The 25,909-nt window shown below is 47.2% G+C and overlaps 1 long non-coding RNA gene across 2 annotated transcripts in view; it reads left to right on the top strand.

Annotated features, from left to right (window-relative positions):
• The window catches only part of LOC146397885 (uncharacterized), a 35,665-nt gene that overhangs the window by 5,386 nt on the left and 4,370 nt on the right, over positions 1–25,909 (top strand). For both annotated transcript variants that reach the window (XR_014825170.1, XR_014825172.1), the window contains exon 2: positions 25,684–25,819. This is a non-coding gene — a long non-coding RNA (uncharacterized LOC146397885). The remainder of the gene's footprint in view (positions 1–25,683; positions 25,820–25,909) is intronic.

Here is a 25,909-nt window from a genome sequence, read left to right as displayed (position 1 = left end):
AACCAGAGCTCCTAACAGCACAGCCGTGCTGCTTTCCTCCCTGCCTGGGAAAACATTTAGAGAAAGTCGACAGTGAAGCTGAGTTCCCTTTCTCTATTCTCTGGGAAGACGAAGGACCTTCTTTATGCAGTCCTGCCTCTGCCTCCAGGCAGGACACCGGGGTGGGTTAGCTGCCAAATGTGTCCCTCTAAACCTGTGTGGTTTAGTTTGTCCATTTGAACTCTAGAAAAGTGTCTGCCAGAAAAGAAAATGCATGTTGTCTCAGATAATAATTTTGCAATTACACATTATATATGACCTCGTAGAAATTTTGGGCAATAGAGAAAAAATATTCCCCATGATCCCCTGCTTCTGAAAATTAGCTAAGCCTCTTGCTCAGAGGGACTCCCCATTCTCTGTCAGTGCACCTGTTAATTTCTTCGACAGGACTACCGATGATTATACTTGTATTTATATTAGATGAATATGAGTAAACACATGTGTATTTGTATTTCTTCACAGTCCTTAAAGATGTTTTTATATTTATAATCATAATTTGTATAATCAATTTTGTGTGGTATCTCTTCTCATTTTTGTATCATATGCTTTTTTCCATTGGGTAATCATCTTTACAAAGTCATTTTTAAAAATAGATTAAGTGATTTTCCATTGAGTGAATGTGCTGCAATTTAACCACTACCCTATTTTTGGATAAAGTCTATCGTTCCGCCCCTCCTTTTCATCCTACATAAATCACACTTCTGTGGCTGTAATTACCCAATATGATCATAGCTTCCTGCTGCTCTTTCTGCCATCAGTGGGGGAGGGGCGGGGAGGTGATGGCATTTCCTCTCGTTGGTGAGATGCAGCCAGCACATCTGAAGTTTTGTCATGTTACTGAAATCTAAGTGTTGGGAGAGGGGCGAGGACACGGGCCACAGCAGGAAGGAACCCAGACCTGGGTGGCATCGTGAAAATGGGACACGGGGCTGGCGATGGCAGATAAGTTAGAGGCTGCTGGCTCCCAGAGTAGGACATTGGGCAGGCGTGGCCAGACCTGTGTTTGGCCAGGGAAGAGTCTGTGGGTCGTCTTGGTGGCCTGGCACTGTGGTGATTCGGTCACCCGCATCTCTCTCTCTAACAGTTTGCACCTAAAGCATCACGTGTGTTCGGGAAGACTGACCTGAAAGGTCTCTGGGTGTCAGCCACGTGGGAAGATGTGGGTACCGTGAGTTGTCCAGAAGCTGTATGTCTTTATCATCCTGTACTTGTCAAAGTGCTTTGAAGTTCATGATCTTACTTACTCTAACTGCCCCCACCCCCGGGGGTGGGGGGTGCTTGTCCTGTGTTTCTATCATAACTTCCATCACTGTTGACCCGTGTTGCATTCATATGCCACTTCCATGCCTCCCCCAGAACTCTGGGATTCCTAAAAAGCAGGCATTGTGTCTTTTGAGGATTAATTTTCTTTAGTATAACTTCCATTCATAGAACATAAAATTATGCATTTCCATGGATAGAATGGAAGCATTTTTGGAAAGAAACACTTCACTCCAGGAAGTGGAACGACTGCTCTTTTCCCGTGTTTACTTCTGGCCCTGGGCTGTGTGTGCACGTCAGTTCTTACCAGTTGATTAACCAGAGTATCTGTTGCTGCTGCCTTGGGTTCTTCTGCTTTTTGTCTTCGGCTTAGTCTCACCATCAGTATTTTCCCCTCATGGTTCAGTGTCTATGGAACCATCATTCTTAAAGACTCCGTGATCCTCCAGAGGCAGGCAGGTGTGACTTAACTCCCCTGCACTGGACTTGGAGCTGAGTCCATGATGGCAGAGGCTACAGTCATCTTCAGATGTGGCTTCAATACATGGGATATGAGTGAGCTCTGTTCCGTCTCAACAATCTGGTCCTTAAATGGTGAACTGCACTAGGATCGCCCCCACCGCAGGGCAAAGAGCAGCCCTCTCCCGTGCCAATCGCCCCATCCGTCCCTCCCTGCCCAGCTGGACCCTGGGGCCCCTGCTTCCTTCTTCCCACACTTGTTCCTAGAAGATGCGGCCAGATGTGCAGTCCTGTCGGGGATAAACCCTCCTCTATGACCCACCAGCCCCTCCGAGCCTGTTTTCTGCGCAGTTGGTTGCTAGGCTCTGGAATTTCAGCCCATGCTGAATTCACTTGTTTTATGGCTTGGAATTTTAGGAGCAGCCCCACAGATGTTAAACGTGCAAGGCTCTTGGTGCTGATAAAATAAACCTTCATCAAACAGGGATGTCGTGATTCAGAGTTCGATAGCCCTTAGTACGTTGTGTCAGCCACCAATACAGATGTTGGGAGTTGAGTCATTGGTCAGTGAGCCAGCTGTGAATACTTAAGGGGGGAAGCCCCTTTTTTACATCTAGACAAATATATTTCTAATAACTTAAATATTTTCTTTAGTCAAAATAGTGATTTCTCTTTCTCGCCATATTCTCCAGAGAAGCCCTTGTGTTTTTTGACTCTGTCAAACCATCTCTTGAATTAGGGATCCTGCAAAGCTTAGGTGAGAAGCTCACTTTTGAAATAAGTTCAGAACCCATTTTTAAGGCTAGCGTTCTATCCTCACAGATAAAACTGGCCTCGCCCAATCTTGTTGTAAATGGGGTAATGGTGTTTCCTGGGGGCTCAGAAAATCCGCCGTACTGGGCTGGGGACCCTGAGGGTGGCTTCTGGGCAGAAGTGAACTCGCCTGACTCCTGACCCGGTTGCTAGTGTGTTATACCTGAGCCTTGTACTCGAGCACCCCTTTGCAGACAACTCGGCAAATGAATTGGGCAGGGCTGGGGGGCATCTTGATGCAGTTTTCCTAGCTGCTTGGAAAACTTAAAGGCAACAATGACTTTTCCGGAGTTCCCTTCGTGGCTCAGTGGTTAACGAATCCAACTAGGAACCATGAGGTTGTGGGTTCGATCCCTGGCCTTGCTCAGTGGGTTGGGGATCCGGTGTTGCCATGAGCTGTGGTGTAGGCTGCAGAGGTGGCTTGGATTCAGCGTTGCTGTGGCTGTGGCGTAGGCCGGTGGCTATGGCTCTGATTAGACCCCTAGCCTGGGAACCTCCATATGCCATGGGAGTGGCCCTAGAAAAGGCAAAAAGACAAAAACAAACAAACAAAAAACAATGACTTTTCCATGAATTACTTTACATCCTTCTTCCCGTGCTTATAAATAGAGAGACCCCAAGAAACCCGCATTTTCTCATATGTGAAAGAAAGGCATTCCACTCTGTGAGCTCCAGGTTTTATGGATCAGTAATTCCGTTTCTCCAGAAGCCAGGGGGCTAAAAAATACCAAACAGAAACGTCGTAGGACGTAATGTAATATCCTTAAGTCCGTGTGTTAGGATGAAAATAGATTGTGGATTTAACTTTTCAAAATATTTTCTCATTATGTAGGTAATATGGAATGTCTTCTCCTTAATTACAAAAGAAAAAACATTACAGAAAAAAAACCCCACAGTCCACTCAGACCCCCCATACCCAATCCTAATTCCTTCCTGCTCCTGCTAGAGACTGTTATTGGTTTGAGATACATACATAATAGAGATCTTTTACAGGGAGTTCCGGTTGTGGCTCAGCAGTAACAAACCCAACTAGTATCCATGAGGATGCAGGTTCAATCCTTGGCCTCGCTCAGTGGGTTAAGGATCTGGTATTGCCACAAGCTCTGGTGTAGGTCACAGACATGGGCTCAGGTCCCCTGTTGCTGTGGCTGTGGTGTAGGCCTGCAGCTGCAGCTCTGATTCAGCCCCTAGTCTGGGAACTTCCATATGCAGTGGGTGTGGCCCTAAAAAGACAGAAAAAAAAAAAAAATCCACATCCCTCCTAAACCTACCTCTGAGCTAAAACCTGACACATGAACTTAATCTTTAACTGAGATGCAGGGTGGAGCATAAACTAATAATGGCAATGCCAACCTTTGCAATCATCCTATTTAAACCCTTCTCCCTGGGCATCACCCCGCTCTGGTATCTGTTATGCTGGGTCATGGGAGGGGGACAGTTAGCTGGCATTGCTCTGACACTATCATAATATCAAACCCATACAGCAGTTTTTTGCTCCACATAGAACATTTCTTTACATTTATTTCAGATATCAGGTGGTGCTAATTTTTGGGACTAACAAATATAAGAAATAAGAAAAATATTATGGGAAAATTTCCAGCTCTCATATTTTGTATATCTGGTGATGCTAATTTTTTAAACTCACAAATGCAAATAAGGGATAAGGGGAAACGTATGGAAAAATCTACATAGCTGTTTATTCCTCGGATGCTCCCCCAAGTTACCAAGGAAGCCTGTAATTAAAGGGGCCCCTACATGGGATAAGGTTATGAACTTTTCACCTGCAGGGGAGGTGGGAATGAGATGAGGCGACCAGTAAGCTGTCCATCCTCTCTGTGTTAAAAACCACCATTAGACATAAGTCCAGATTGGGGAAAGTTTTTCATAGAGAAAACCCTTCGTATGAAAAGATACATCCTTTCAAACATGATTAATACGTCTTGCCTGTAGCTTTCTGCTCAAATTATTTGTAATTCTAGTGAGGAGGAAGCATTTCTTTCTAGCCAAAACAGCCGTCTGGATGAATACAAATGAGTTCATAAAAGGCTTGAGTTTCTAATGGGGTAAACTCCGGGCAGGTGACTGTCTCGGTTTGAGTTCTGTTGCTGAGAGCTGCTCTCAGCCGCAGCCTGGCTTGCATTCTTCTTGGGCTCCAAGGGCCACGGCAAGGTGGCTGCTCCTTCTGGAGCAGATTCTGCCTGTGGTAAAGGCAGGGGAGAGGAGAAGAGTGGAAGCCATTTCCAGAACTTTCCACCGCTTCCAGAACTTTCTATCACTTCCAGAACCTTCTGCTTCTGCCAACGTGCAGATTATTTCACTGAGCAAAATCGACTTGCTAGCAGCCAACCCAGCGCCTAGGGTGAATCACTCCCCTGGAGTGGAAACATTTGGTAGTGATGGAAGAAGAAACAGGCTAGACGGGCCTGGGAACCCTCACTCTTTTGTTGTTGTTGCTGTTGCTTTTTAGGGATGCACCTGCAGTTATGGAGGTTCCCAGGTTAGGGGTCGAATTAGAGCTGCAGCTGCCGGCCTACCCCGCAGCCACAGCAACACTAGATCCGAGCAGCATCTGTGACCTACACCACAGCTCATGGCAATGCTGGATCCTTAACCCACTGAGCGGGGCCACGGGTGTCCAGGACAGGACAGGGAACAGAGGCTCCCTGCGTGGATGGGTGGCTCAGGGGACACATCCTCCTCAGCATCAGCTGATGGGGAAAGAACCCCAGCCCCGTTCCTTAGCTCTGCCTCCAGTGAGAACCAGCCAGGGAGAGACCTACAGCCCAGTGGGAATAGCAAAAACTAGGAAGTAGCTGAGTTGCCTTTTTTCTGGGATGGGAAAGTTTCGGATGTTCAGAAAGAAGGGTTGCCCAGCGCTTGGCTTCCCCAATGCACAGAGTTTCAAAGCTTGAAATCAGATTCGTGGGTTCGCATCCCACTCAAGCTGTGGGACTCAGGCAGGTTAGTTTCTTCTCCAGCCTCCCTTGCCTTACCTGGAAAATGATGGTAATGACAGTCCTTGCCCCCAAGGACAGTAGTGACCATGACATGACTTCAGGGTGTAATCCTCTTCCCACACTGCCTGAGACATGTTAAAGATGGGTGAAATGTTAGTTTTAATTATATATTCTTTTTTTAATATATATAATGATTTTTATTTTTTCTATTACGGCTGGTTTACAGTGTTTAATTACATATTCTTTATTAACACGGCTATATCATTATTGCTTAAATGGGAGTGATAGTGAAAAAATGTTTACCACCAAGGGTTGAGGTGAGAGACATTGAAAGCCAAAGCTGATCTTAGAGTCTTTGCAACGTTGTGTCAAAGAGTGAAGAGTAATAACTAAGATTTTAAAAAGCAAAAAATTTTGCTGATGCGAGGTACTCTAGATGATAAAATTGGACTTTTTCCCACTAACTTTGGCCACCTCAGCTCTGCATCAGGCTAGTGTCTAGAAAGAGACCTCTGAGGGCTGTGACAAAAATTGGATTGGAGGGTCCCTTCTAAAACCCAAGCTTAAAAGGTTTTAAGCAGCAAAAATAAGTTTCCTGGAGTGCCTGCTGTGGTGCAGCAGAATTGGTGGCATCTCCAGAAGGCTGGGACGCAGGTTCAATCCCCAGCCTGGCACAGCAGGTTAAGGATTCAGCCTTGCCACAGCAGTGGTGTAGGTTGAAACCGTGACTCAGATCTGATAGTTGGCCTGGGAACACCATATGCCAGGTGCAACCAAAAAAAAAAAAAAAAAAAAAAAAAAAGGGATTTTACCCCTACCTAAGTAACAAAAATAAACAGGGGAAAAAAGTAATGTAAAAATAAGCAGGAAAAAAATAAATTAAGAATTTAAACATAGATGTCCTGGTAAATGCCTGAACAGTGACGATTCCCTTTTCCTGCTAAACTTGGTAAAGTGCTGTTCCTCCTGTTTTTCTCCCTAAGGAGTTAAGAAATTATTGCACCATAAGTCATTTATCTTAGTGCAGGTACAACAAGGATATAACCACATATTACCCAAAATGGGGAATTCACGTCGCATTATTTTCCATCCGTGAGTAATAGACGGGAAATGGGAAATGTCACTACGAGGCTGGCTGGCCATCTGGTCAAAGCTGCGCTCTGAATACAGCAGCTGATCTACATGGAAATATTAAAGCAACAAAGCCTGAATCTGTTTTGCTTCTCCAGGGAACCTCAGTTCATGCATGGAAGGAAGGCAATAAAGTCCAATTATTCTGGACGGGGCTACACAAGGCATATGAAAATTATCTCACGTTGGGTAGCTCTAAAGCTAAGTATTTTTTAAAATAGCCATCCGTCACTCTGAGTAACAAAATCAAACAAACTGATCAATCTCTGAGGAGCTACCCATTAATCAAAAGATGGTGGTGAGATGTTGGCAATTTTTCATTATTCCACGTGTAATATTTTAAGTCTGACATGTTGACAGGGTGGTCCGGGTGGGTGGAATTGTCCCGTCTGGAAGGAAGGACAGTTGAGCTTCGTGTGTTGCACCATCTGCGCATCGCCTACGTGGCATGGAGCCCAAGGTTTCCCTTTTAGAGCATTTGCTCTCCTCTTCGTTGGGGCATATGGTACCTGCAGTTGACAATGACCATGATAAGAGGCCCTTACGAGAGAGCATGCCTGAAACTTTGGGGAACCGGGCACTTCTCCAGTGGTCCTCAGAGCCAAGGTCTTGCCCATCAATGCTCCACATCTCAGGAGGTCGGTGTGTGGCTCCCACCAGCCACAAAAGCCTGTCTGCGATGAGACCTTCCCGTACCTCGCCGAGGGCTGACTTCAATAATGAGACAGATTCTGCTACTCAATAGGCGATTTTTCAGGCCCCAAGGAAAGATTTTGTGATGATCAAACTGGAGTGAAGTCTGTCTTCGGTATTACTACCCAGGGCCAATCTCACGAGAGTGAAGGGCTGCTGGTTGCCTGGCTGGGCTTAAGGGTGATTTCAATGAACACACTTACAGGAGAATAATAAAGCCCATCATCTCTTTTTATTTTCTCTACCCCAGTGAAAACACAAACATCCCAACGGGTCCTGCTGGACTTGAAGATCTCTGAGTCTTTGCTCACGTCAGCCCGTTTCTCTGGGGCTCAGCTTCATCATTGGTGATGTAAAGATGAGCCCAAGAGCCGGAGCCGAGAGCTCGGACCAAGGGCTGGATCTGGCCCACTGTCTGCTTTTGTAAATAAAGTTTTATTGGAATGCAGCCATGTCGTGGGCTTCGGTGCCACCGCGGCTGCTTTCACACGGCAAGGGCAGGGTGGAGCTGTTGTCCCAGAGACTATGTGGTCAACAGAGCCTAAAATATTTACTGTCTGGCCCATGCCAGTGAGCACTTGCTGGCCCCTGGACTGGGTGGTCCCCATGTAGGTTTCTTCCTGAAATCTCTGATTCTGGGAACAAGGAAAAAAACAGGAGCCCTCTGGGTACCAGAGTGGAAGGGACAGCATCGAGGCAATCAGAGCACAGAAGGGGAGGCTGGATGGGCTGGAATAAATGTATTTTCCCTGCCGATGCTGCCTCCCTCTGCCCCAGAGGCCGTGTTTCGGAGGCTCACAGTGGAAGGGGGGTGCTGGGGAGGGGCCCAAGCTCATGTTTTATTTTAGTGGTTTTTTTTTTTTTTTTTCTTTTTAGCATCACACCCATGGCACATGGAGGTTCCCAGGCTAGAGGTCTATTCGGAGCCGTAGCCACCGGCCTACACCACAGGCACAGCAACACGGGACCTGAGCCTGCGTCTGTGACCTACACCACAGCGCACAGCAACACCGGATCCTTAACCCACTGAGTGAGGCCAGGGATCGAACCCACATCCTCTTGGATGCTAGTTGGATTCGTTTCCGCTGAGCCGTGACAGGAACTCCAGCTTGTTTATTTTATTTTTTTTGGTTTTGGGGGCCGCCCCACTGCATATGGAGGTTTCCAGGCTAGGGGTCAAATCGGAGCTACAGCTGCCGGCCTACATCACAGCCATAGCAACACAGGATCCAAGCTGCATCTGCGACCCTATACCACAGCTCATAGCAACGCCAGTTCCTTAACCCACTGAGTGAGGCCAGGGATCGAACCCACATCCTCATGGATACTAGTCATATTTTTAACCCGCTGAGTGACAATGGGAGCTCTCCCACCTCATGTTTTAAAGACGCAACAACCCTCTAGCAGTGGACAATTCCCGACAAGGAAATCGAGGGTACTGGGGCCCCCTCACTCCTTCTGAAGACCTGGCCTCCCTTGTGCAGGACAGTGTGTGGCCAAGGGCCACACTGGGGATCTGGTAGGTGGCACTTCATCTGTAGGGCCAGATGTGCCACCCCGCCTCCACCACCAAAAGGGCATCAGCTCTCGTCTTCTCTGCCCCGTGCATCCCACATGTGGCTGCCAGACCCATCCTCACGGTTCCCAGCCTGTCACTACTCAGCTCCTGAAGTCACCATCAAAGCCTCTGCCCAGTTCTCAAAGTCCCCCTCCGTCTGGCCTCACGCTGGCTCCTCTGCTGTCCCATGCTTTGGCCTGGGGGCTCCTCGCCATCCTCTGGCTACCCCCAGATCCCCTATCCTGACCACTGTGCTCCTCCTCCAGCCCCAGAACCTCCTTTTTCCCCCCGCCCTCAGCCTCCATGTCTTCATCCCTCAAGGCTCAGCTCAGTGCTCACCTCCTCCACGAAGCCCACCAGTCTCTCCTCCCCCAACTCCTCTAGCGTATATTGACAGACGGGCAGCTCCTGGTTCTGTGATTCTTGAGTGGTTGGGCCAGCCCTGGTGTTTATTCTCTGGGGGACAACTGGTCTGATATTTCGCGGAGCCTCTGCGTGTGGGTTGTGGGGCTGCTCAGCTGGGCAGAGGACCACAGAACAGCTTCCATGGGCGGCAGAAGATGAGGGTTCTTCGAGGGCCCAGAACTCTAAGGGCAAAGGTCAAGGTGGCCTAGCGGCCAAGGGAGGGCCAAAGCAAAGAGCACCTTGCATCCCCAGCATGCACGGGAATGACCTAGAAAAGATGGCCATCCCTGGACTCTTACCCAGGTCCCAGTCCTAGGGGACCTGGGACAGGAGCTGCCACACCAGTCTTATTTCCCGTCTTAACCAGGACTTACCGGTCCTGTGGGAAAGCAGCCGGTGGCTGTGTCTGGAAGTGACTTTTTTTTTTTGCCATTTAACAAATTTTTTTTTTCAAATTTAAAACTTTTGGAGGGTACATGCTACAATGAGGATGAGTCCTGAAAACATTATGCTAAATAAAATGAGCCAGATATAGAAGCACAAATATTGTATGATGCTCCTTATGTGAGGTACTTACAGAAGTCAGATTCATAGAAGCCGAAAGAGTAATGGTGGTTACCAGGGGCTGGGGTGTAGGGGGGCAAGTTATTATTATTTTTTTTTAATTTATTTTCTCTGCTATACAGCATGGGGACTGGAAGTGACATTTGAACACCCAGTGGCTGCGTTCGCCCTAGTGGGCCCGGGTCCAGCAGGTTCTGGATATGTGATCCCGGCTATCACATGGCCCCCTGCAGACCGTCTCGCTGGTTTCTGGGCCTCTCCTTCCACCTTGTGAAGCCTTGCCTGAAGGGAGAGGAGCCTGATTCTCACTGTCACCCATTCCCCTGTCTCCCTCGGTGCCAGTTAAAACTCAAGGCAGATGACCGTTCCTAGCCGGTTGTGCTGCTGGGGGTGGGGGGTGGGGGCGGGGAAATACCTGCAGGAGGGTTTCTCCTGCTCGGGAAGGGCAGTCAGGCCCCAGTGCTGAGGTCACATGTCTCCCCATCTGTCACGTTGCTGCTCCACTGTCCTGGACGTAATGCTCCAGGGGCCAGGGGATTGCAGCATCTCAGAGCAGGCAGTCAGCTGACAGGGACATCCCTTTGTCACTTGGGTTGGTGCCTAATCCACTTTCCACCTCAACTGGGAACCGTCCCGGGTTATTTTTTAAATGATTAAAGTTTCAATCCTGAGTGCAATCCATTGTTTGCAAAAGTTTGAGTGAACACAGATTAAACAATTTAGCTTAAGAGTGTTTCTTCTGGTACACATGCGTGCATGCACAGACACACACACACACACAAAACATTGATCTGTGTCCAGATGAAGTTTCAAGAGATGAATCTGCTCTTTCCAAAACCTGGTTTCCTGCAAGATGTGCAGGAAACCCATCTAGTATTTGAAACCGTCAGTTTGCTCTGTACAAAGACAATGAAAAGAAATATACAAGAGGGTGACGGAGCCTGTAGCCCTCGTGTGTGCGTGTGAATACTGGGTGTGCTCAGGCTCGTTTCTTGCTCCATGGAGCTGGGAGGATGAAAGTATCGGGTAAGGAGAGGACAGTGAGTGGTGCTGGATGGAATGGGGTGGCAAGGGGACAATCCATGCTGAATGTTCTGGTTGGTCTTAGGCTTGGTCTTTGTAATGACATGGGTATCTGCCCCCAGCACCCCCTCATCACCCCCTTTCCCTCCCCCATCTCCTCTGCCCCCAGAAAAGACCACATGCAAACCCCAGGGATCTGTGGCTGGCAGTGCCAGGGCAGTGGAGGCAAGGTCCTCACTGCTCATGACCCAGTCACCGAGACGGACACACTGACTTTAGTTGTGGACCCAGCAGACAACTGAACTAGAATGGGAAGAAGTCATCTTGGGGTGAAAGCTACACTCCTCTCAAACTTACCTTGAGCACAGAAAGGCCAAAGTTTGCAAAAGAGAGACACGTCAATACTTCCCTTCGGATCTGAGGTTGTGGTTTGTAATTTATGTGTTGGACTCTGGGGGACAGAAGCATCTTCTCGCACCATTCTCGGGTTACCCTCCCCCGCGCATCTGTATCCTGTTCTCTGGAAGGGACCATATATCACAGCGTCCTCCAGATGCCGTCGTGTGGAGTTGGTGATCCGGGGCAGCCGGAACGGGCAGGAACCAGCTTCTGTCTCCAAAGGGGCTGGGGTGGGGGCGGAGGGGCAGTTCTGGGGACTCCTCCCGCCTTTGCAATTTTGCAATTTGCCGGCCTTGGCCTTGGGGCAGGAGGGAGTACAACCCCCCACCCACCCCCATCATGGGGAGTGCTCAGTGTTAATAAGTGGGAACAGGAGTGCCAAGCTAAGGTACACGATTTGAGTCACTCCCCTGTGGTTCTCATGCACTGTAGTTGAAGATAGGCTCCTTGCCTACCAGGGTAATGGCATGTATTCTCGTGTGGCGTGGGGCCTGGAATTGGGGAATGAAGGGACGGGCCGGCTGAGCGTGGGGTGTAGCTGCCTTGATTCTATTGGATGTGAAAAGAAGATGAATCTTATAATAAGTCTAGGTGCCAGAAACCCTGCTGTTCATCTCAGCTGGGGAAATCCGTGTCTCCATTAGAAGAGAGCAGAGATCCTGCTGGGAGGGGCAGGCCTTTATTTTTAAAGTTCAGGCATGAATAAATTTCCTAGAATAACTTGATAGGAATTTTGCCACTGACATTTTGCCATTGATAGAACAGTCAAAAGCCTCGGAGCTTCTTTAGACAGCCCTAAATATTCCCCTGCATGAGTTTTAGTTGGGAAATCATGACGGAGCTGCCAGTTCATCGGAGAAGTTTGGGGAGAGGGGAACTAGGACAGCAGATGTATTCCTGAATCCTACCCTGCTGCTCCCCCATCAGCTGGCCTGGGGCGGAGTCGGGGGGGGGGGCCAGCCCAGCACTATCTGGGCCTCAGGGCTCGATCGCCCCCTCCAGCCTGCATTCCAGCCCCCGCCCCCAGCAGTGACCAGCAGCTTGGGGCCCCCCACCCAGATGCCTCTCTGAGGCGTGGAAGATCATTGTCTTGGCCAGAAACATTCCAAGCCATCCATAGGACTCAAGTTCAGGATTTTTCTTGGAATGTGGTGAAAATCTGTGTCTTGGCCATGGGAACGTGCAGAAGTAGAGGGCTGTATGGCTCTGGTTACAAGATGCGATGTCTGAAGCTGTGTTTCTGTCCTCTGTAGCTATTCGACAGGCCACTGAACTTTCCTGTTCCGGGTCTCAGTGAGCTGGAAAAGGGTGGAAACCACCTTTAGAAAACGTTCCCAGGGAGTTCCCTTTGTGGCTCAGAGGTTAATGAACCTGACTAGGAACCATAAGGTTGCAGGTTCCATCCCTGGCCTTGCTCAGTGGGTTAAGGGTCTGGCGTTGCTGTGAGCTGTGGTGTAGGTCGCAGAAGTGGCTTGGACCTGGCACTGCCATGGCTGTGGTGTAGGCCAGCAGCTCTGATTTGACCCCTAGCCTGGGAGCTTCCATACACCACAGGTGCAGCCCTAAAAACCAAAGAAAAAGAAAACCTTCCCAGGAATTCCCATTGTGACTTAGCGGGTTAAGAACCTGACTAGGATCCATGAGGAGGCAGGTTTGATCCCTGGCCTTGCTCAGTGGGTTAAGGATCTGGCATTGCCTTGACCTGTGGCATAGGTTGCAGATGCGACTCAGATCTGGCGTTGCTGTGGCTGTGGTGTAAGCTGGCAGCTGCAGCTCCGATTGGACCCCTAACCTGGGAAATGCTGCAAGTGTGGCAATAAAAAGAAAAACAAAACAAAACTTCCAACCCACCCCCGGGCCCTGTCCTCTTTCTGCTTCTCCATCCTTTTCCACATGAATGCTGGAAGCGGCCATGTGATACTTCCTGCTTCTCCTGGAAGCCGGTTGCTGGCAGCATCCTGGCTCCGACACTGCCAAGAGCCTGTTTGTTGCATGGCCTGGTGGTTTAAGAAGAAGCTCATCTTTACAAAACAGTCTCCACATTCAGATATTTTGTGGTCAGAGCCAAGTTTTTAAATCTTTGACACTCAGCGCCTCTCCCTCACCCCTGCCACCCAAAAAAGTGGATTTTTTTTTCTTCCTCTCTGAAATGACAGCTTTTTGAGAAAGCCTGGCCTTCCCCCAAACCACTTCCACGTTGGCCTTCTGCTCTGTGCAGCTTTCCAATATCGAAGTGAGCAGTTGCCCAGACCACAGCATCTGACCTCTAACAAGCCCGAGAGGGTCACACTGAGAACCAGTGAGCCTTGTCCACGGGGGACCCAGAAAGAGGGTAGAAGAGGCATACTGGCTCCCTGCTGCCAAACATCTAAGAAAAAGGCACGACTCGTTTCCTCTCCCTGCCCGGGTGCCACGGGAGGGCCCCTGTGATGGTGCTGTGGCCACATGAATGGTTGGAGAGTGGGCTGGACAGGGCTTGATGTGTCACCTGAGGTCATTGCGGCTTCTGGTGCATTGTCAGGAAGCGGGGAGTCTGCAGCTGTTGTGGGCTGAATGGTGCCCCCTTCCCCCTGCAAAAAGATGCTCAAGTCTTCAGCTCTGAAGCCTGTGAACGTGATCTTCTTTGGTAACAGGGTCTTTGCAGATAGAGGTTTTTTTTTTTTTTCTTTTTACATCTGTCTCTGGAGCACCCCATTCTTTTCTTTTTTTTTTTTTTTTTTTTTTGGTCTTTTTGAGGGCCACACCCATGGCATGTGGAGGTTTCCAGGCTAGGGGTCTAATCAGAGCCATAGCTGCTGGCCTACGCCACAGCGACAGCAACGCAGGATCCAAGCTGAGTCTGTAACCTACCACAGCTCATCCGTAAGCCACTGATCAAGGACAGGGATCGAGCCCACAACCTCATGGTTCCTAGTTGGATTCGTTTCCACTGTGCCATGACGGGAACCCCAGATAGAACTTTTTTTATGGCCACACCCACGGCATATGGAAGTTCCTGGGCCAGGGGTCAAATCTGAGCTGCAGCTGTGACCTACGCTGCAGCTTCAGCAATACCAGATCCCATAACCCCCTGCACTGGGCTAGGGATCGAACTCTTGCCTCTGCAGCTATCTGAGCTGCTACAGTTGGGTCCTCAACCCACTGTGCCACAGTGGGAACTCTTGCAGATATAACTGAGATCCTGCTGGAGCAGGATGGGCCCTAAGCCTTTGGCTGTCATCCTTCTAAGTGGGAAATCTAGAGACACAGACACAGGGAGGGAAGGCAGCCACATGAAGACAGAAGCAGGCGTTGGAGTGATGGTTTTACCAGCCACGGAGTGTCAAGGGTTCCAAACAAGCATCAGAGGCTGGAAGAGGCCAGGAGGCATCCTCCCCAAGAACCTTTGGAGGGAGCATGGCCCTGCTGACACCTTGACTTCAGACTTCCAGCCCGCAGAACTGTGAGCTCATAAACCATTGTTTTAAACCCCTTGGTTTGTGGCCATTGGGGACAGAAGCCTAGGAAGTTGAAACGCCCTCTTGGATGCCTGTGGCTCTTGTATTGAAATCACCTGCTCCTGTGGCTCTGTGCTGGAGGAACTTAAGAGCCGCACTGAGTGGCTGGAAATAAGGGATAAGCTGCTATGTGTGGGTAAAGATGGGATGTGTGACCAGTGTGAATGGTGTCTTGCTTTTGAGCAGCTGAATGGGCAGAGGCCCTCATGGCCCAAAGGAGGTAGACTTGAAAGATCAGAATTTGGACCCAGGATTTGTCTCTTACTGGATGGGGGTGGGAAACCAGAGAGGCTTATTTATGGCTTTACTGATACCGATTAGGAGAGAAATCACCCAGGAGGGAAAAGGAAAACAAAAATAAACATCGATTTTGGGAATGCCCAAGCTGACCAGTTGGAATTACAATCTCATCCTATGAGAAGCCCTCCCTCAGGCACTGCTTTGTATCCGTGTAAAAGGGCTTCTTGATGCTGGTCTGGTATTTGCTGCGTCCCCATTAGTCTTCTCTAAATTTTGGATAAATCTGTTTTTTTTGTTTTGGTTTTTGTTTTTTTGTTTTTGTCTTTTTGGGGCCACATCTGCGGCATATGGAGGTTCCCAGGCTAGGGGTCTAATCAGATCTGTAGCTGCTGGTCTATGCCACAGCCACAGCCACGCCAGATCCAAGCTGAATTTGCGACCTACACCACAGCTCATGGCAACACTGGATTCTTAACCCACTGAGCGAGGCCAGGGATCAAACCTGCAAGCTCATGGTTCCTAGTCAGATTCATTTCCACTGTGCCACAACGGGAACTCTTTTTTTTTTTTTTAATTTTGGGTAAATTTGAACAGAGACTCCGTCTTAACATTGCCTTACTCCCTAAACTGCGTCTACCCCTGTGTCACCGGTGTTCAATTAAACCCTTCATAGTTGAATTAAAGTCCTAGGAGCAGGAATGTGAGAGGTTTGGGGTTTTTTTCCTTATGTTTTAAAATTATAGTTGATTTACAGTTTTGTGTCAATTTCTGCTGTACAGCAAAGTGACCGAGTCATACAGACGTACACATTCTTTTTCTCACATTCTCCTCCATCACGTTCCATCATACGTGACTAGATATGGTTCTCTGTGCTACGCAGCAGTCTCATTGTTAATCCATTCCAAATGCTATAGTTTGCATGAGAGGTTTTTTTTTAATCATTTGATAAGATAAAATTCACAATTTTATCTCATTTTTTTAATGCAAAAAATTTTGAGGAGATCCTATCATGGCATAGTGGAAATAAATCCTACTAGTAACCACGAGGTTGCAGGTTCGATCCCTGACCTCACTCAGTGGGTTAAGGATCCGGTGTTGCCATGAGCTGTGGTCTAGTCACAGACGCGGCTCAGATCTGGTGTTGCTGTGGCTGTGGTGTAGGCCAACAGCTACAGCTCTGATTCTACCCCTAGCCAGGGAACTTCCATATGCCGTGGGCATGGCCCTAAAAGGAAAAAAAATTTTTTGAAATGTGAAAAAAAGGTGAACTTTGCAAAGCCCAGGATTAAGTGGACCAAAAAAATCACTTACCAGAAACTGGAAAATTGAGTAATTGTATTAGTAAAAAACAGAACCCACAGGAAGTCTATATTATATAGAGAGACACATTCACAGAGAGAAAGATTTATTTTAAGGAATCGATTGGCTCCCTTGACTGTGGAGGCTCGGCAAGTTCTAGATCTTCAGGATAGCCATGAGGATGTGGGTTCGATCCCTGGCCTCGCTCAGTAGGTTAAGGATCCAGCATTGCCATGAGCTGTAGTGTAGGTCACAGACATGGCTTGGATTCCCTCATTTCTGTGGCATAGGCCTGCAGCTGCAGTTCCGATTTGACCCTTAGCCTGAGAACCTCCGTATGCCATGGGTGTGGCCCTAAAAAGTAATAAATAAATAAACAAATGAATAAATATTAATCATCCAAAATGCAACCTCAAAGACACACCTGGAATACTGTTTGACCAAATATCTGGGCTCCATGGCCCAATCAAGGAACGGTCTGGGTACTGTTTGTCAAAGGATGTGCCATTGATGTTTGGGGCAGAACAATTCTCCACTGTGCAGGGCTGTCCCGTCCATTGTGGGATGTTTCACATCCCTTGGTCCCTGTCCACTCAGCACCGATAACGTCCCCATCAGTGTTACAGCAACGTTGTGCCCACTCATTTCTGAATGTCCCCTTGGGGGCTGGCTCTACCCAGGCTGGAGAAGCACTGATCCAGATGGATTATGTGGTAGTCTTGCAGAAATGTTGGCGATATCAAGGCGAATGATGGGCTTCTTGGGTCTTGATGTTCAGACTTCATATGGATACAGACAAGGTCTAATCCAAGGGGTTGGAAAACTTTGTAAAGGGCCCAAGAGCAAATATTTTAGGCTTTGGGATGGCATGGTCTCTGTCAGAACCACCCAGCTCTGCAGTGGCAGAGCAAAACCAGCCGTGGACAATATATAAATGAATGAAGTTGGCTGTGTTCCAATAAAACTTTATTTATAGGCACTGAAATGTGAGTTGCATACAATTTTTCATGTATCATGAAATATTACTCTCATCTTGATTTGTTTAATCCAACCATTTAAAATGTAAAAACCATCCTTAGCTGGCAGGTGATCTGAACTTAACTCTTGGAGTTCCTTTTGTCTCAGCAGTAACGAACCTGACTAGCATCCATGAGGATACAGGTTTGACCCCTGGTCTTGCTCAATGGGTTAAGTTCTGGCATTGCCATGAGCTGTGGTGTAGGTCACAGACATGGCTTGGATCCCACATTGCTGTGGCTGTGGCATAGGCTGGCAGCTATAGCTCCAATTTGACCTCTAGCCTGGGAACTTCCATCGAGAAATGTTCGTTGGGAGTTCCTGGCTCAGCAGGTTAAGGATTCAGCATTGTCTTTGCAGAGGCAAGGGTCACTGCTGTGGCCTGGGTTTGATCCCTGACCCAGGAACTTCCACATGTCGTGGGTATGGCAAAAAAAAAAAAAAAAAAAAAAAAAAAAATTCATTGAATTGAATGAAAGGGGAATTGATCAGATACAGTGCTTTTCAAACTTTATTTTTATCAGCAGAAACCCTTGGGGATTTGAATCTTCTAGAAACCCCAATGTTTGAAACAAATGTAGTATTTTATTAGTAAAATTTTATGAGTTCAAATGGGTAGCATCTGTATATTTTTGATGGATACAAAAATCAAGGCATGCTCCAGAGGGCTGTGTCAAGATGCTTTTTGATTAAACTGTCCAGGTGTTTGAAAAAGGAGAGGAGAGTTTCTCTTCCAAAGCAGTCCTACAAAGATATCTAATGGTACTTCATATTCTTACTCATGAATATCAAAGTCAGACAGGAAACATCAGAAACTTTGAATAAATGACAAATACGATGTCGTGGTTGGGCATGTCATAAGGTATTTTTTACAAAACATGCTCCCGCGGCTGTGACAATCTCTGCTCCCACAATTTCATTAACTGGACAAAGGCAAGTCTGAATTTTTCAAATTTCAGTGCAGGAGATAGAAACTTCCTAATCCCTGGCACCTTTGCAATGAATGCAAATCCCTCGGAGGAGTGCTGAAAAAAAGCTTCATTCCCAGGAAGGCACAAAAGGAAAGCAAAAGGAAGCCCAGTTTCACAGACCGTGGTCTTCCATGTCTGAACACTTCATGTATTTTTGAGTATTTGCAAGGTTATGATGTCTTTATTATAGTTTTTTAGTAATTAGAATTTGGTGGGAGTTCCTGTTGTGGCTCAGCAGAAATGAACCTAACCATTATCCATGGGGACATGGGTTCAATCCCTGGCCTCCCTCAGTGGGTTAAGGATCTGGCATTGCCATGAGCTGTGCTGTAGGTCACAGATACAGCTCAGATCTGGCATTGCTATGGCTGTGGCTGGCAGCTGCCTCTCTGATTCCACCCCTAGCCTTGGAACTTCCATATTCTGCAGGTGTGGCCCTAAAAAGCAAAAAAAAAAAAAAAAAAAAAAAATTGTTAACTTTTTAAAATTGTGGTAAAATAAGAGTTCCCTGGTGGCCCAGTGGGTTAAGGATCCAGTGTTGTCACTGCCGTGACTCGGGTCACTGCTATGGTGCAGGTTCGATTCCTAACACAGGAATTTCTGTATGCCATAGGTGCAGCCAAAAAAAAAATTGTGGCAAATATCTGCAACATAAAACTTACCATTTTAACCATGTTTAAGTGTCGAATTCAGTGATATTGAATACTTTTATATGGTACACCCATCACCACTATCCACTATCCACCTATCACCATCATCCCACACAGAAACTCTGAACCTATTAAACAAGAATCTCTATTCCTCCCTCCCTCTCAGTGCCTGGCAACCACTACCCTCCTTTCTGCCTCTATGAATTTAGCACTTCTCGGTACCTCATACACATGGAATCATACAGTATTTGTCCTTTTGTAACTGGCTTCATTTAGTGTGATGTTTTCAAGGTTTGTCTGGGTTGTTGTATCAGAACATCATTCCTGGAGTTCCCGTCGTGGCGCAGTGGTTAACGAATCCGACTAGGAACCATGAGGTTGTGGGTTCGGTCCCTGCCCTTGCTCAGTGGGTGAACGATCCGGCGTTGCCGTGAGCTGTGGTGTAGGTTGCAGACGCGGCTCGGACCCTGCGTTGCTGTGGCTCTGGCGTAGGCCGGTGGCTACAGCTCCGATTGGACCCCTAGCCTGGGAACCTCCATATGCCGCAGGAGCGGCCCAAGAAATAGCAAAAAGACAAAAAAAAAAAAAAAAAAAAAAAAAAAAAAGAACATCATTCCTTATTAAACCTGAATGATATTCCATGTCTGAATAGGACACACGTTGTTTATCCATTCATCCCTTGATAGACATTTGCATTATTTCCACCTTTCGGCTACTGTGAATAAGGCTGCTATGAATCCGGTTGTTTGTATCTGTCTGGGTCCTTGCTTTCCATTCTTTAGGCATGGAATTGCTAGATTTTATGTTTAATTTTTTTTGAGGAATCGCCATACTGTTTTCCACAGAAGCTGTGTCATTTTTCATCCCCACCAGCAATGCCCAAGGGTTCCAATTTCTCCACATCCTCACCAACACTTGGTTCCCGTTTTCCATTTCATTTATTTGTTTCCCAAGTGAATCAGAGCATTTTTAGGATGAGATTTGAGTGGTGCATTTGAAGCCCCCGAAGCACTTTCATGTCACTTTAAGTTCCACAAATTAGTTCAAAAGCCAGTGCTATTGTGGTGGTGGTTGTTGTTTTACCCCCTCTCAGAATTTGTGATTTAAGAGTAAAGCTTCCTTGACTTTACTCCATGAAGTGAGTGGGGGAATTGATTTCAAGCTGGAGGTGAGATCGGAAAAGGAAACAGGTATCTCTATGCAAGGGCTGGTGTTCAGAGCCCCTGTGGGAACTGGCTACCCGCCTCTTTAGGATCGGGCTAAACGAGAAACCACTCGGTCCCTCTCCCACTCTCTCCCTGGACCTCTGTCTCTGTCCCTCTAATTCTCCCACTCGCTCCCCCACTCAAGGCAACCACAACAGGGAAGCCTTCATTTCCCTACTCTGCCTTCCAGAGCTCAGCTCCAACACTACAGTGTTTAAACTCCAGTTTAAAACATTTTAAATTAATAGCAGTGTGGGGGGTCACTGGAGTTAAATTCAGGTAGACTCCTCTAAAAAAAACCAAGGAGTTCCTTGGAGTTCCCTTCATGGCTCAGTGGTTAACGAATCCGACTAGGAACCATGAGGTTGCGGGTTCGATCCCTGCCCTTGCTCAGTGGGCTAAGGATTCGGCTTTGCTGTGAGCCATGGTGTAGGTTGCAGATGCGGCTCAGATCCCGCGTTGCTGTGGCTCTGGTGTAGGCCGGTGGCTAGAGCTCCGATTCAACCCCTAGCCTGGAAACCTCCACATGCTGCAGGAGCAGCCCAAGAAATGGCAAAAAGATAAAAAACAAAACAAAACAAAACAAAACAAACAAACAAACAAGGAGTTCCCATTGTGGTGCAGCGGAAATGAACCTGACTAGTATCCATGAGTATGAGGGTTCCATCCCTGGCCTTTCTCAGTGAGCTAGGGATCCAGTGTTGCCATGAGCTGTGGTGTAGGTCACAGACTCAGCTCTTATCCTGCATTGCTGTGGCTGTGATATAGGCTGGCAGCTGCAGTTCCTATTCGACCCTAGCCTGAGAACTTCCATGTGCCACAGGTGGGGCCCTAAAAAAAAAAAAAAAAAGCAAAAATAAAAATAAAAAATAAAAAAACCAACCAAAATCCTCATCAATTCTGGGGAAATTTGTGGTAGATCTTGGGAGCACCTGCGGCGGGCCATCTCCGGGGCTTTCTCACCTCTTCCCCACAGCCTGGTGGTAGGGAGCCACTTCTAAAGTGCTGCCACCCCTAAAGTGCTGCCACCCCACAGCCACTTGGCCCAGGCTCTGCTGGCTCCAGCCCTTAGGAGGCTACTGTTGTGCGCCTTCCCTACACCCCCAGAAGGCACCCTCCCAGGAGAGCCGGGGCCTGCAGTTAGCCTGAGGCCGTGATGCTGTCATGGCCTCCCAAGTGCAGCTCCTTCCTCTGTTAGGAGCTTGTATCAAACACCTCAAGGGCCAGGCTGAGGGGCCCCTTGTCTGATAACCTCCTACCTCACACTGGCAGCCCCACTCATGCACTGAGATGCCACGGGAACGAGTGCCCTGGTCTCAGGATGAGCTCCCTGCCTCCCCAAGCCTCTCTTCTTGCAGCCACAAGGCTCATGGCCTTGTCTCCATTCTGGAGTGTGAGCCAGTGCCCAGGGGGTATGCTCCTAGGACCTGAAGTTTCCCTCGGATGTGCCCAAGGAGCTAATCATATGGGGTTCCTGCTGCCTGTTGTGTCATTTGGATGCATTGGGCTGCAAGTAACGGATAATCCCACCTCAGTGAAAAGAACAATGTGCCCTCTCATGGAGCAGCTGTCCCAAGGTAGAGCAGCTCTGGGTTATGTTGATTCATTGGCTCCATAATGTCTTCAAAGACTCAGATGTTTTTCCGTCTTTCTAGCAGCATCCTCAGAGTTTGGCTTGGTCCCAGAGTAGCTCCCCAAGGCACAAAATGGCCACTACACTGCCAGGAGTCACATCCAGATGCTCTGATGGAAGGAAGAAGATGTGCTTTCTCGTCTTCATTCCTCTCATTAAGAGCAAGAACGCTTTGCCCCCCAGACATCCCCTTACATCTCATTGGCCCTGACTATGCTATGTTATCAAGCTCAGGAATCACCACAGTGGGATGGGGCCACCATGATTTTATCTTTCCTATATCTTCTGAGACACATGCCCTCATTCTTGAGCAACACTGGGTTCTAAAGACAAGGACAAAGGCACCGGGGGTGGGGGAGTTGCAGACTTTGCGAGGCCACCAAACTTACCTTTGTGGTCACCCTTGGTGTCTTATCACATGCTCACTTTGTTGTTATATTTTCCCCTCTTTTTTAACAAAAGAGATATTTAAATACTATCTTGTTCTAAAAATGTATTCATTACAGAAGCATGCGGAGTTAAAATATGAAAAATGTCCTTCACAGCCTTTCCCAATTTCACTGCCCTCCTCAGAAGGAATCAGTCTCTATTTTAGTGTCCTCTTCCTGTCCCCTTGATGCATTTGCATATATGCAAATGTAAACACATCTAGGAGTTTTGCTTTAATTTTTACCTTTTTATTTCATTTGGCTACTACTCTTTTTCCACTTAGCTCTCGGTACTTAGAGACTTACTTCATTCAGTTCAGTGGCGGAATGTTATCCCATAGGGTGGATATTCCTTTGCTTTACATCTTAACTAGCTTTTTAATCTTGTGCCTCATCCCGAGGGCATACTTTTCTTTTTATCCTCAAGCATTTAATACAATATTTTCCTGCAAAGTAAAAGTCAAGTAACAGTTACTGATGGAAAGAGTCTCTCTCTTTCCATATAAGAGTAGTCTTGGTACTTCTGACTGCTTGAGATGGAGCCCTTTTCTGAGCCATCAGAAGGGACACTGTTCCATAATCTATTAGTTTGTCACTCTTTCGTCTAATGACAGTGACACATCAACCTATTGGCCAGGAAAAGGTGATCATTTTCCACTGTCCCTTTGGCGCTATTTTCTGGGTGCAGGGTGGCACACCATCACCACCTGCCTAACAGGTTGTCAGTTCAGAGCACTTGAGCTACTTGCAAAGTTATACATTGTTTGGCTCACATAGGAGCATTAGGTCAGGGTTATTAACAGCCCTGGCTTCCTGGAGAACCATTTTAAGGGCTGCTAATGGTGTTCGCAGACTGTTGAGCGGGAACAGTTATCCAAATGCCTAGACACACCCACACCCTTAGTACCCCTTTCCAGGTTTCTTGAGGCAGTCACAACTACATAAAATAGATTACAACTGAACCTATTCTAGACCTTTGGTGGGGAGAAATTACTTCAATATGAGGCTGTCATCTCAAGACAGACCCACCAAATTTAGCACTGGGTGAACTTCTCTGAGCAAACACCTTTAAGCAGATGTTGGCCTTCAGACCTGCTGATAGCATCAATGAATATCATCTTGAGTCTTGGTGGGGCTCCTTGTACCTCTGAATCTGCCAAGCTTCCTGTAGTAGCTGAAAAAATTACCATCCTGAAGGAGCAAAGAAAAGAAACACATGTCTTCCAGATGTGCTTCAGCATATAAGGACTCTCGAAATGTGGACCTTAACAGGAACCCTGGAACTATGAAAGGAAATTAAGCAATGAGGGTGAGACCGAAATTAGTATGGCGTTCCCATCATGGCTCAGGGGAAATGAATCTGACTAGTATCCATGAGGACACAGGTTCCCTCCTTGGCCTTGCTTAGTGGGTTAAGGATCTGGCATTGCCATGAGGTGTGATGTAGTTCACAGACACAGCTTGGATCTGGCATTGCTGTGGCTGTGGCATAACCCAGCCACTACAGCTCCAATTCGACCCCTAGCCTGGGAACCTCCATGTGCCACAGGTGCAGCCCTAAAAAAAAACAAAATAATACTAATAATAATTTTATTTTTTTATTGCTCAAATGAATCTATCACATCTGTAGTTGTATAATGCTCATAACAATCCAATTTCACAGGATTTCCATCCCATAACCCAAGCACATCCCACCACCCCCAAACTGTATCCTCCAAAGGTCATAAGTATTTCAATGTCTGTGAGTCAGCATCTGTTCTGCAAAGTTCAGTCTGTCCTTTTTTCAGATTCCACATGTCAGTGAAAGCATTTGATGTTGGTGTCTCATTGTATGGCTGACTTCACTTAGCATGATAATTTCTAGGTCCATCCATGTTGCTAAAAATGCTGGTATCTCTTTCATTTTAATGGCTGAGTAATAGTCCATTGTGTATATATACCACATCTTCTTGATCCACTCCTCTGTCGATGGACATTTAGGTTGTTTCCATGTTTTGGCTATTGCAAATAGTGCTGCAATGAACATTGGAGTACGTGTCTTTTTGAGTTATGGTTTCCTCTGGATAGATGCCCAGAAGTGGGATTGCTGGATCAAATGGTAGTTCTATTTTTAGTTTTCTGAGGAATCTCCATACTGTTTTCCATAGTGGTTGCTCCAATTTACAATCCCACCAACAGTGTACTAGTGTTCCTTTTTCTCCACACCCTCTCCAGCACTTATTGTTTGTAGACTTTTGGATGATGGCCATTCTGGCTGGTGTAAGGTTTTGATTTGCATTTCTCTAATAGTGCTGTTGAACATCTTTTCATGCATTTTTTGGCCATCTGTATGTCTTCTCTGGAGAACTGTGTGTTTAGATCTTCTGCCCATTTTTTGATGAGGTTGTTTGTTTTTTTTGGTATGGAGCTGCAGAAGGACTAATAATGATTTTAAAAGAAATTAGCTTATGGCCCTCAGCTGATAGCATGCAAGGGGAAACTCTGTGATCATAATCAAACTATTGATGATGAAAATTCTGGTCCCTGCCACTGGGAAGTCAACGACTAAACTGGGGGAAAGAGGACATCCACGTATGAAGAACTGGACAATGATATAAGCTGATATGGGGTTGAAAAGGAGAATCCATTGAGACAGCAAGGCTCTGCTCTCAAACGGGCCTGGTAATCGGCCTTGATACACTCTGAGAGGATCATGCTGGACCATGCCTGCTTGCTTATTTTTTTAAAAAGTGATTTTCCCTGGGGACCCAGCCTGGATTTCTTTGCCAACTTGGGTACCTCTATATGTGTCTTCAACTGTTGGGGTTGAAAGGTTCCTAGCCTGCCTTGCTCTGTGTTTCTCCTCCCTTCCATTGAAACAGCCATGGCCTTGAAAGACCTGGATTATCCTTCTCTCTTCACCCACACCTTCTACCTCACCCTAATTTGTTGAGAAAAAATATTGCTGGCAGATAGAGAAGAATTAGGAAAAAACCTAGATACTTTTGGTTAAAAGGGGTTTAAGAGGGTTCATAATAAGTAGGTCAGAACCCAACTGGAGGGATTTGGCTGAGGGTTACCATGCAGGCTCCTCCACCCCCAGCCTGGGCACGGGTGTCCCCAAAACCCCAGGTGGGTGTTTCTGTAGTCAAATATTTTTTCAGGCCAACACTGAATTACATGGCTGTGGACCTTGGGATTTGAAAGGGAAAGATGAAACCTTCCCAGCAACTTGGGTTTTCTTTCAAGGGCCGTTTTCTCTATAGAATGTTTTGTTTTAACTGGTAATTAGAGGTGGGCAAAACAGCCCTGGAGAAATAGGTTTTTCCTCCTCTCCAAGCCTGTCTCTCCAAAAGAAACAGGCACAGGCAGGGCCGTGGAGCCCGCCCTCCTAACTAGAGCCAACTGCTCCTGATGGTTTATGGTCTGGCCCACTTCAATTTCTCATGTGTTACCTTTCTAGGGGTTGCGAGGCCCAGCAATCTGGACACAGGCCAAGAAGTCAAGAACTGCTGAAGTCCAGGCCTCCGCTCTTGTACTGACACCAGCGACCACCCAGCCCAGCCAAACCACATGGCCCTGTTTTCCTGATGTATGAGGTGGGTCGAATGCTTTCCCCCCCCAAAAGTGGACTCTGAGGGATTAATTAGTTAAGATCTGTAAACATGTATCATTATAATTATTATTCC

This window comes from Sus scrofa, chromosome 13 (genome assembly GCF_054392235.1).
Source record: "Sus scrofa isolate SSC_HxYL_T2T_F1_AM1 chromosome 13, Sscrofa_HxYL_maternal_Yorkshire_Landrace_v2.0, whole genome shotgun sequence".
NCBI lineage: Eukaryota > Metazoa > Chordata > Mammalia > Artiodactyla > Suidae > Sus > Sus scrofa.
Note: the sequence above shows the minus strand (reverse complement) of the source record. Positions and strands in the feature narration are given on the sequence as shown.